Source organism: Amphiprion ocellaris, chromosome 13 (genome assembly GCF_022539595.1).
Source record: "Amphiprion ocellaris isolate individual 3 ecotype Okinawa chromosome 13, ASM2253959v1, whole genome shotgun sequence".
Lineage (NCBI taxonomy): Eukaryota > Metazoa > Chordata > Actinopteri > Pomacentridae > Amphiprion > Amphiprion ocellaris.
The window spans coordinates 22,991,193-23,003,313 of NC_072778.1; positions in this window are offsets into that span (position 1 = coordinate 22,991,193).

A 12,121-nucleotide genomic window follows, 5' to 3' on the forward strand; every position below is an offset into this window, starting at 1 on the left:
CTTGGGTTCAGGATTTCAAATCCCCTCCCTTATCTTTATGTGCCTGGACATTGCCAGATGGTGTCTGATAATAAACAATACTTTTGACTGTAGTAAAAGAAAAAAAAGCTAATTCCTCAAAGTCAGTGCAGTTTTTTGGTTGAATATAATTTAATTGCACATTTTCATAGCTTAAAAGGACTGATGCAAAGTGTTGCATTGTATTTTTTTTTAAATGCTGGTCAATATAGGTGGACAAGGAGCAATGCCTTCCATTTGGAAATATTTTAGGATAAGTAATGATGGCAAAAGGAAAACATACCTCCAACTATGTAATTGCCTACTTGTAAAGAGGAGTACAAAACAATTCCCTACACACATACAATGTTTGATAAAACATGTGAAGAACCAACACAGTGCTGAGCTAGCACCAACCAACTTTACAGAAACTGCTGAAGAAGCGAGAAAAAATATCCAGAATGCCACAGGCAGTAACAATAACAGAAGTTATTACACAGTACATTGTCCTCGATGAGCAGCAGTTCTGAGTTGGCGATAATATGGGATTTTTGTCAGCTAAAAGATTCCCAGCCATTACTACTTCACAGGACTCAATTCGCCAAAGTTGCACCACTTCATGAAAAAGCACATCAACATTTCAGCCTTAAGCTTCATCACAGATATTTGGACTGGCAATGTCAGCCCAGTGTCTGCCCATCATTGTGGCTGCATAGTGGATTAATGAAGACTTTATGATACAGAGAATTGTATTAAACCAAAGCAGCTTTGTTGTTCACACTCTGGCCAAGCCACAGCAGGTGCTTTTGATGACATGCTTTAAACATCAGGAATTCTGAATCATATGAGATGTTGGATTCCCTCATCTGCTGTGTGTGAGTCTTTAAGCTTAAAGACATTGTGCAGATGTGGTGGCGGTCCTTGGAAAGACCACAACTTCTTGAAAAGACAAGTCACTGCAGTTTCTCACTGTGGCCCGAGTGCCATGCACATACCTCTGAAAAATCAACATTGTAGTATGGACAGTAAAAAGACTGTTAGCTCAGTGCCACATGTAAATGAAATCAGAAATAGGCTCACAGATGATAATGCAGAGAAGCTTCTTTTCATCAAAAAGGACCTGCCTCTCACCTTTCTGAAAAAAAAGGCTTGGTCTTCACCCACAGCACTAAATATGACAACATATAATTTAATTTGCTCTGCTATGGTTGCATACTGTGTAGTACTGAAATTTACTTTATGGGTATCAAGTTACATCTGAGTAAAATGTGGTGCCAGTCCAAAGGAAAATACACAGATGAATTTTAACATGTCAGTAGGAGCACCATGCTGAGGGAAAATAAGAACACGGATTGAAATACTTTGTGTCTAGATAGAGATCAGGTTGAAATACAGTCTAAATATGTGAGCTGCTATCATGCATGATTTCTGAGTACCACTTTTCTGCAGTTTTAACTTTCTTAGGATTCTAAAGTGAAAGTGTTTGATGTTTGGAAGAACTGTCACTCTGGTTCCTGTTGTCTGATGTCCATCTGTGTTCATGTTGCATCTTCTCTATCCCTCAACACATCCCTCCATCTGTCCACTCTGTCTCTCTGCCTTCACTAGCCTCTATCAGTCTTCTTATGTCTGTCTCTCCATCGCTGTGGGGAGCCTTGCGTTGGCTTCACATCGTCTGCCTCTTGCCAGCCGACTGACTGACTGAAGCTCCCACAGCTTGAGTGATGCCACCATGACAGCACCATTCTGGACACTAAGTGTGTCGCTGTGTGTGTAAGCAAGTATCAAGTTTTGGGGGATTTTTTTGGCTAAGTTAGCACATATGTGGCTAGAGCAGCAGATGATCTTTGACAGTGGCTACTGTTTTCATGGAAAAGCTGCCTCTCTGTTGGTTAAAATTAAAAATTAAAGCACCCGTAAGCATGGTACTTTGAGGTGTCACATGCAGTCTGTGAAGTGGGACTAGGAGCAGGGCTAAATGAGCTGAGGTGACAGGCGAAATCTGGGAAAGTAGACAAGCTTTAACAGCTTCCAGATACTGCTGTCAGTCTGTGGCACTATATTCCAGCTCCAAATGCCATCATGAGATGAAGCGTGTTCCACTTTTTTCTTAAAACTTTCACTTATGAGTGTACTTCTGCACAGATTCACAAAATGTCAACATGCTGCCCTTTGCTGTCTGTTCAAACTTTCTGACTCTAAAGTAGAATACAAATCTGTGGATGGTTCGCTCATTCGTTTTTCCGTTTCAAAATAAAATCTAAAAACACAATAAACCACGTTGTTTTTTTGTTTTTCAGTTTTTAAAACCTAAATATGGAAATGTATAATTTAACTGATGAAAAAAACACAGTGTTGGATTTTTGCTCTAGCTTTTTAAACCCAAAATACAAAATATGGCTGTTGTTTTATTTTGTTGCAACACCGGAAGTCGCTGAAGAAGAACAGTTTTGAGCTGGTCTGGACCGTGAACACATCTAGAATGGTTGTACTTGAGCCCTTGTCCAATTTCATTCTCTTTGAGAGTGGAAAACCCCACGCAGAAATCATGGAGCTCCACATTGCTCTATATTATAGAGCTTATAATTATATTATATTACATTATATTATAGAGTCTATAATGAGTGTCAGGAGATTCTGCATGGAGAACAATTTAAGAAGATGCAACCATGTGTCTGATGCTGATTTGGAAAGAGCTGTAATTTGTTTTGTTAACCACATATTATTTTCAGTGCCATACTTTATTGTAGAATGTTATGTTTCACTATTGTGTGTTTGTGTGTTTTACAGACAGGTCCGACATGTGGACGAAAGTTTATGACGGGATATTGGTCATCTATTGGTGTCGCTGTTCCAGTTTAACTGACCATCAGGTTAACTGGTGATAGTTTCCGTCTCCAGATGTTTCGTTGCAGATTCGTCCCGACCAGACGTGGCGGTGTGTGAAATAAAGATGTTAAATAAAGAAGACCTCGCCGAAAAACGTTGGCATCACTACTTAATCAAGTCCATATCCATGTAGGTATCATGGATACCTACATGGGGAAAACCTGGTCTGATTAGGAGAGACGGCATCCATCCCACTTTGGCTGGTGCAGCTCTCATTTCTAGAAATATGGCTGATTTTATTAGAACTCCTAAAGCATGACAACCCAGAGTTCAGACCAGGATGCAGAGTTGTAGTCTTCCACACCTCTCTGCAGTTTCCTCTCAGCTGTCACCCTCCAGTAAATCACTTAGCTTTATTGAGACTGTGTCTGTCCCCCGACCACCAAAATTCAATAAATTAAGCAAATCAAAACTAAACAAAAGACATAGTAACCATAAAAATCTAATTAAAATTAATACCACTATTTCAACTGAGCGAAGAAACAGGACAATTAAATGTGGTCTGTTAAATATTAGATCTCTCTCGTCTAAATCTCTGTTAGTAAATGATTTGATAACTGATAACCAGATTGATTTGTTCTGTTTGACTGAAACCTGGTTGCAGCAGGAAGAATATGTTAGTCTAAATGAATCAACTCCTACTAGTCATACTAACTGTCATGTTCCTCGAATCACGGGCCGAGGAGGAGGAGTGGCAGCAATTTACCTCTCTAGCTTAAAAATGAACCAGAGACCTAAACCTAGTTACAGTTCATTTGAAAATCTTACTCTCAGTCTCTCTCATCCAGATTTAAAAGCTCAGAAACCAGTTTTATTTGTTGTTGTATATCGTCCTCCTGCTCCTTACTCTGAGTTTTTATCTCAATTCTCAGACTTTTTATCTGATTTAGTGCTCAGCTCAGATAAAGTCATTATTGTGGGTGACTTCAACATTCATGTTGACGTGGACAGTGACAGCCTTACGACTGCTTTTAATTCAATATTAGACTCAATTGGGTTTTCTCAACATGTAAATAAACCAACTCATAGTTTTAATCATACCCTTGACCTCGTTCTGACTTATGGCATAGAAATCAAACAGTTAACAGTATTTCCCCGGAACCCTCTTCTTTCTGACCATTTTATGATAACATTTCAATTTACAACAATAGATTGTATAGGAGTTAAGAATAAATATCATTACAGTAGATGTCTGTCTCACAATTCGGTGACTAAATTTAAGGAAATAATACCCTCTCTATTTAGTCCAGCACCACTTACTGATATAATGGAAGGGAAATATTATAATTTTACCCCCACAGAAGTGGATTATATTGTTAATAATGCTGCAGCCTCACTGCGTACAACACTTGATAGTGTTGCACCTGTAAAAAAGAAAGTTCTATCTCAGAGAGGACCTGCTCCTTGGTATAATTCCCAGCTGCGGACTTTAAAGCAGGCGTCCCGAAAGCTGGAAAGGAAGTGGTACTCCACTAATTTAGAGGAAGTTTATGTAGCTTGGAAAAAAAGTCTAGTAATTTATAAAAAAGCTCTTCGTAATGCCAGGACAACATATTATTCATCTTTAATAGAGGAAAACAAGAACAACCCCAGGTTTCTCTTCAGCACTGTAGCCAGGCTGACAAAGAGTCAGAGCTCTGTTGAAACTTGTATTCCTTTAGCTTTGAGCAGTAACAACTTCATGAGCTTCTTTACAAATAAAATTATTACGATTAGAGAAAAAATTAATCTGGCCCTTCCTGCAAATGTCACAGATGTATCATCGAGTACAGATACTTTAGAATTGGCTGTAAGACCAGATGGATATTTAGAATTTTTCACCCCCATACATCTCTCTGAACTCATTTCAATAGTTTCTACATCCAAACCATCAACATGTCTTTTAGATCCTATCCCAACTAGACTGTTCAAGGAGGCTTTACCTTTAATTAATTCCTCAATGTTAGATCTGATTAATCTCTCTCTAGTAACAGGTTATGTACCACAGGCTTTTAAGGTTGCTGTAATCAAACCTTTACTTAAAAAGCCCACTCTAGATCCAGATGTTTTAGCCAACTATAGACCAATTTCCAACCTCCCATTTCTCTCTAAAATTCTGGAAAGAACAGTTACAAATCAATTATATGAACATTTACAAAGGAATAGCCTGTTTGAAGAGTTTCAGTCAGGCTTCAGAGTGCATCATAGCACAGAAACAGCTCTGGTGAAAGTTACTAATGACCTTCTCATAGCGTCAGATAATGGACTGGTCTCTATACTTATTTTATTGGACCTTAGTGCAGCATTCGATACAATCGACCACAAACTTTTATTACAGCGACTAGAACATTCTATTGGCATTAAAGGGACAGCACTGGACTGGTTTAAATCCTACTTATCAGACAGGTTCCAGTTTGTGCATGTCAACAATGACTCTTCTGAGCATACTAGGGTTAATCATGGAGTTCCTCAGGGTTCTGTCTTAGGACCAATACTGTTCACATTATACATGCTTCCCTGAGGCAACATTATTAGGAAGCACTGTATTAATTTCCATTGTTATGCTGACGACACTCAATTGTATTTATCTATGAAGCCAAATGAAACTAATCAGCTAGCTAGACTGCAAGATTGTCTTAAGGACATAAAGACCTGGATGACCTATAATTTCTTACTACTAAATTCAGACAAGACTGAAGTCATTGTATTTGGCCCCAAACATCTTAGAGAATTGCTTTCAAAGCATATAGTTACTCTGGATGGCATTACATTGGCCTCCAGTACTACTGTGAGGAACCTCGGTGTTATCTTTGACCAGGACATGTCCTTTAACTCGCACATAAAACAAATCTGTAGGACTTCCTTTTTCCACCTGAGAAATATTGTGAAAATCAGGAACATCCTGTCTCAGAGTGATGCAGAAAAACTAGTCCATGCATTTGTTACTTCTAGGCTTGACTACTGTAATTCCTTATTATCAGGTTGTCCCAATAGCTCTCTGAAACATCTACAGCTGATCCAAAACGCTGCAGCCAGAGTACTGACGGGAGTTAGCAAGAGAGATCATATTTCTCCTATATTGGTTTCTCTTCATTGGCTCCCTGTTAAATCTAGAATAGAATTCAAAATCCTTCTTCTGACATATAAAGCTCTTAACAACCAATCTCCGTCATATCTTAAAGACCTGATAGTACCATATTACCCTAGCAGAACTCGTCGCTCTCAGACTGCAGGCTTACTTGTTGTTCCTAGAATCTCTAAAAGTAGAATGGGAGGCAGAGCCTTCAGTTATCAGGCACCTCTCCTGTGGAACCAGCTCCCAGTTTGGTTTCGGGAGGCGGACACCCTCTCTATTTTTAAGACCAGGCTTAAAACCTTCCTTTTCGACAAAGCTTATAGTTAGGGCTGACTGGGTGACCCTGACGGGGTGAGCTGGTGTTTTCATTTGCACAACTGACTTCCCCTCTTGACGTCCCTTTAGTTTGCCCCTAGTTATGCTGCTATAGGCCTAGGCTGCTGGGGAACCTCTCTGGATGCACTGAGCCCTTCTCTAACTACCTATGTATTTACTATATATACCATTATTGCATTACATTCACTCTGTTTCTTTCTGTGTCCTTTCTCCGAGTGTCCCTGGTCCCAGAGCTGGATGCTGGATGCTTCAGATGTGTGGCTGTGTTTTATGGTCCTTGTGTCCCACCCCCCCACCTCTCTATCTCTACCCCTCTATCTGTATCCCTCTATCTCTACCTCTACCCCTCTATCTCTACCTCTCTACTTCTTCTGTCCCTCTCAACCCACCCGGCCAGCAGGCAGATGGGTCCCCCCACATTAGAGCTGGGTTCTGCTCGAGGTTTTTTTCCCTGTTAAAAGGGTGTTTTCCTTGCCACTGTCGCCTTTTGGCTTGCTCTGGTGGTCAGGCATATGGGTTCTGTAAAGCGTCTCGAGACAATTTGACTGTAATTGGCGCTATATAAATAAAATTGAATTGAATTGAAAATTGAATCTACACACAGTAAAAAGAAATGTGCTGGACAAAATAAAAAACACATATTTTCTATGAACAGTGAGTGGATTGGAAACGATGTAATCCAGAGATAAAATTAGAGTCCGATAAACATCTTCACAAGGATGTAAAAAAAGATTACAAAAATATAACACAAACTACCTGCGTAGTACAGACCTGATCAAAATCTTAAGACCAGTTGAAAAATAGCTAGAATTTACATTTTGCACATTTGGATCTTAATGAGCTTTTAAGTAGAGCTACAATATGCAAAAGCAAGAAGGGGGAGTGAGACATAAAGCACTTTGAAAAAGTAATGTATTGAAAACAACAAGTAAACTGAAATAGGCTGTTTATCAGCTGATCAAAAGTTTAAGACCACAGGCTATAAAAGCCCGAATCTGCTCAAAATTCTCATCTTCTGTCAGGCATTCACATGGTCATTCCCTCCTGATGGCTAAAGCTAAGAAGCTTTCTCTTCTTGAACGTGGTCGGATCGTCAAGCTGCAGAAGCAAGGCCTCTCGCAGCATGCCATTGCTGCTGAGGTTGGACGCAGTAAGACAGTCATTCTAAATTTTTTGAAAGATCCTGAGCATTATGGAACAAAAAAGTCAAGTGGTAGACCCAAAAAAATTACACCTGCGCTGAGCCGGAGGATCCAATTGGCTGTCCGTCAAGACACAGGGCGGTCCTCGACCCAAATTAAGGCCCTTACTGGTGCCGACTGCAGCGCAATAACCATCAGACGGCATCTGCGGGAAAAGGGTTTCAAAAACAAAAAATGAATTCAAAGACCTCGTCTCCTACAACGCCACAAAACTGCCCGTTTAGACTTTGCCAGGGAGCATCAAACATGGGACATTGAAAGGTGGAAAAAAGTTTTATTCTCTGATGAGAAAAAATGTAACCTTGATGGTCCAGATGGCTTCAAACGTTACTGGCATGACAAGGAGATCCCACCTGAGATGTTTTCTACCCGGCACAGTGGAGTGGGGTCCATGATGATCTGGGCTGCTTTTTCATTCAGTGGAACACTGGAGCTTCAGGTGGTGCAGGTCGTCAAACGGCGGCTGGTTACGTGCAGATGTTGCAGCGGGCATCCCTCATGACTGAGGGCCCTCTGTGTGGTAACAGCTGGGTTTTTCAACAGGACAACGCTGCAGTTCACAATGCTCGCTTGACCAAGGACTTCTTCAGGGAGAATATCATCACTCTTTTGGACCATCCCGCATGTTCCCCTGATTTAAATCCCATAGAGAACATTTGGGGATGGATGGCAAGGGAAGTTTATAAAAATGGCCATCAGTTCCAGACAGTTGATGCCCTTCGTGAAGCCATCTTCACCACTTGGAGCAATGTTCCCACCAGCCTCCTGGAAACACTTGCATCAAGCATGCCCAAACGAATTTTTGAAGTGATTAACAAGAGTGGTGGAGCTACTCATTACTGAGTCCTACTGAGAAAATTTTTTGTTCTGGTTTGGAAAGTTTTTTGTAATTTTTTGAGCGATGGTCTTAAACTTTTGCTGATAAACAGCCTATTTCAGTTTACTTGTTGTTTTCAATAAATTACTTTTTCAAAGTGCTTTTTGTCTCACTCCCCCTTCTTGCTTTTGCATATTGTAGCTCTACTTAAAACCTCATTAAGATCCAAATGTGCAAAAGGTAAATTCTAGCTATTTTTCAACTGGTCTTAAGATTTTGATCAGGTCTGTATAATCACTGGGGCTGCACAGTGGTATAGTGGTTAGCACTTTCGCCTTGCAGCGAGGGTTGCGTGGGTTTTCTCCGGGTATTCCGGCTTCCTCCCACAGTCCAAAAATATGCTGAGGTTAATTGATTATTCTAAATTGCCCGTAGGTGTGAATGTGAGAGTGATTGTTTGTCTGTATATGTAGCCCTGCGACAGACTGGCGACCTGTCTAGGGTGTCCCCTGCCTTCGCCCGAGTCAGCTGGGATAGGCTCCAGCCCCCCCGCGACCCTAATGAGGATTAAGCGGTATATAGATAATGGATGGATGGATGTATAATCACTCAGACTGCAGTACTTGAAGTATTCTAGTCTCCCTCTGCAATGTCTTTAAAAGTATCTTTTTGCCGTTTCTAAACCAGCCAGGGTTTTCAGAAAGACACAACTCACACAAATATATTGTTTGTTTTGACCAGATCGGATCCCCTTACTTCCATTTTCATTTAATATTGTCAGCGGTTAAAGTGCTCTGAAATGACGGTTAGGACGTGGAGGACTGAATGTGTTTTTATTGTTTTCTGAGTGACTAGTTTTGACAACGTGATCTCAGTTTGTTCCGATGCATTTTAGTAAATAAAGCTAATGTTCTGCTGCGTGTTGTTATGATGGGAGTCTGCTGAGGCTCTGAGTGTTTCTGTGAACAACCAGAGTTAAACCTCTGGATCTGTTCCACTGAACTCAGACTAACACACAGCAGTGGATGAGCTTCTATGTTGTGGTTTTTCTTGGTGAGAGAATAATTAGTTTTGTGGCTCGTTATTAACCAGGCAGCCTGTGTTAAGTTGTGATCATCCCCAGTTAACCTGGGCGTGTTTCCTGAACAATCACCAGGTGTTCGAGAACTGACAGAATGACAAAGATCTATGTGGATGAAGCGGGATGTTTATCGGACTAATTGGTGGCGATAAGTCAGACTGTGGTCTCTAATTTTATCTCTGGATTCCATCGTTTCCTCTCACCGTTCATAAAAATACGTGTTTCTTTAAATTTCGCCAGCACATTTCTTTTTACCGTATGTAGGTGATATTTACATGGATATAGACATTATTAAGTTGTGATGCCGACGTTTTTTGGTGAGGTTTTCTTTAACTAGTATCTTTTTTTCACACACAGCCACGTCTGGTCTGGTCGGGATAAATCTGCGACGAAACATCAGACGGAAACTATTACCAGTTAACCTGATCATCAGTTAAACAGGAACAGCGGTCGGAATCGCCAGAGTTCTTCACAGTTTAATACTTATAAATACTTGGACTATTAAAGCAATTTTGTTCACACTGAGATCATGAGCTCTCAGTGTGACGCGTCTACTCCCTTTAATAAGACAAACATGACTTCGCTGTTTTCAAAGTACCTGGTGTGGAGTTTGGACAGAGAAGTGAAGTCAAGTCACCAAGAGTTCTGACTTTGATTTCCGGTTCTGTCGGTAGCTTCCAAATGGGAAAAGACCTTTTTTTTTTTAAGCCTTAAAATTGGCAAAAACGCAACATTTTTTCTTTCTCTACTTTTCGTTTCTCAATTTTAATTTTTAAATTTAAAAAAAAAGATTGTTTTTTCTCATTTTATTTTGAAATGGAAAAATGAATGAGCAAACCATACACGGATTAATACACATCTATGCTTGGTTTTTCATTTGTTTGTTTTTGGTAAAAATGAGTCTCTAAGAAATGACATGGAAGTAATTCAAGTTTGAAAGACAGCAGTTTTCACAGCCAGCGGACTCTCTCTCTCTCTCTCTCACACACACACACGCACACGCACACACACACACACACACACACACACACACACACACACACACACACACACACACACACACACACACACAAAGGCACACAGTCTGATTGAAATATACCAATTGTCAATAAACAGCCTGAAGTCAGAGGTATCAAACTCATCTTGATTTTGTTAAGTCAACTCTCCAGTCAGATTTAGATTTTTTTTTTTTTTAAATGTTGGCATTTTCTTCAGCCAGTGAAACAGTGGTGATGCTTGGTGCTGGTTTAATACATGAATACAGAGTATAGCTGGAGAATGAAGAGTTGAATTCTTGGCTTCTCCCTCACCTCCACACAGTTGGCTAGTCACAACATGCAGTGGGTGTGAATGTTGGGTTGTCACTTTCAGAAAGTTACACACGAACACATCCTGTCCAATATAGAAAAGGAAATATGTGTGTTTGTGTGTAAGCTTGTACATGTGTGTGTGTGAAAGAGACCTCCTAGCTACAGAGAGTTGTGTGTGTGTAGGACACAGATTTTTGTGTCCTTATTTCCAGTTTGTGTCATGACGGTGCTTCAATGAAAGTCCATTTATAGACAAACGTCGTCTTCCTAACATCTAAATTTACCTTGGGTGTGACACCACAAGAGTGACTCCACTTCTGTGTTAATTGATAGTATGTCTACTAAAGTAGGAGGTGAAATAGTGCTTGGTTGCAGTTTAGATGGTGTATTTTGGTTTCTATAGGTTTAAAACACTTGATTATTACAAGCTGTTTCTCTTGCTCTAATTATCTTGTGGCTAGGATTGCTTTAGGGCACCCTCTTAAGACACTAGACTTTTCCTTTTCTATAAGCCAGCTACAAAGCGTGGGAAACTGGGAAATGTGTGACACGGTCATTATTGTTAACCACCAAAAGTCTGCAATTACTAGTCACTACACTGTATTTTTAGCTCAAACAGTGACTTGAGAAGAAAACGTTATGACCATGTATATCATGACAAGATGATTGCTGATGTTTCATTGTGTATATGTGAGAGTGGCAAAGTGATGTACATGGTTAGTAATAATCATATTTGCATAGTTATCGTTCATGACTGTGAATGCCATTTCTGTATTAGTGTTCATCGTGAGCATTTGCACATGTAGAAAGCTTTGATTCCTCTACCCTCCCCTGTCCCCTACAGGCTCGCTCTGGCTATCTGAGCAGACAGTGATGCATGTCTGAGTGCACCAGTGACCTGATGGAACCTGAATTAAAAAAATCTCTCCTTGGAGCCATTTCAGGTTTCCCCTCCAGTGACCTGGTCTGTGCAGTTCTGACAGCCTGCAGACAGCGTGAATCATGCACTTATGCCACTGTGTGCATGTCAGTGTGTTTTATTCACTGCATGTCATGGATGTGAACATGTGGGCATTCAGAGGAGTCTTCATTGTGTAGGGTGCAGCTGTGTCTATGGTGTAGTGTGGTAGTCATTCACTAGGGGGAGCACTCGGTCTGCTCTCCTTCACTCAATGAACACAGACCAACACAGCTCACACTAAAGGCACAGATTTCCTGTTAAGGCCAAGGTCAAGCATCAGGTCAAAGAGATGAGGCCAAAGGAGGAGATGATTTATGAAGGCCAGAGATGGTAAAATTGAAATCAAGGGGAAAAAACTCCATTCTTGCAGACTGTTGGTATAGTTATTTATGACAATTTAGTCTACTGGCTATCATTCAGATATATGAATGAAGCAGTTCAACATAGACAAAATATCCTGAACAACACAAAAT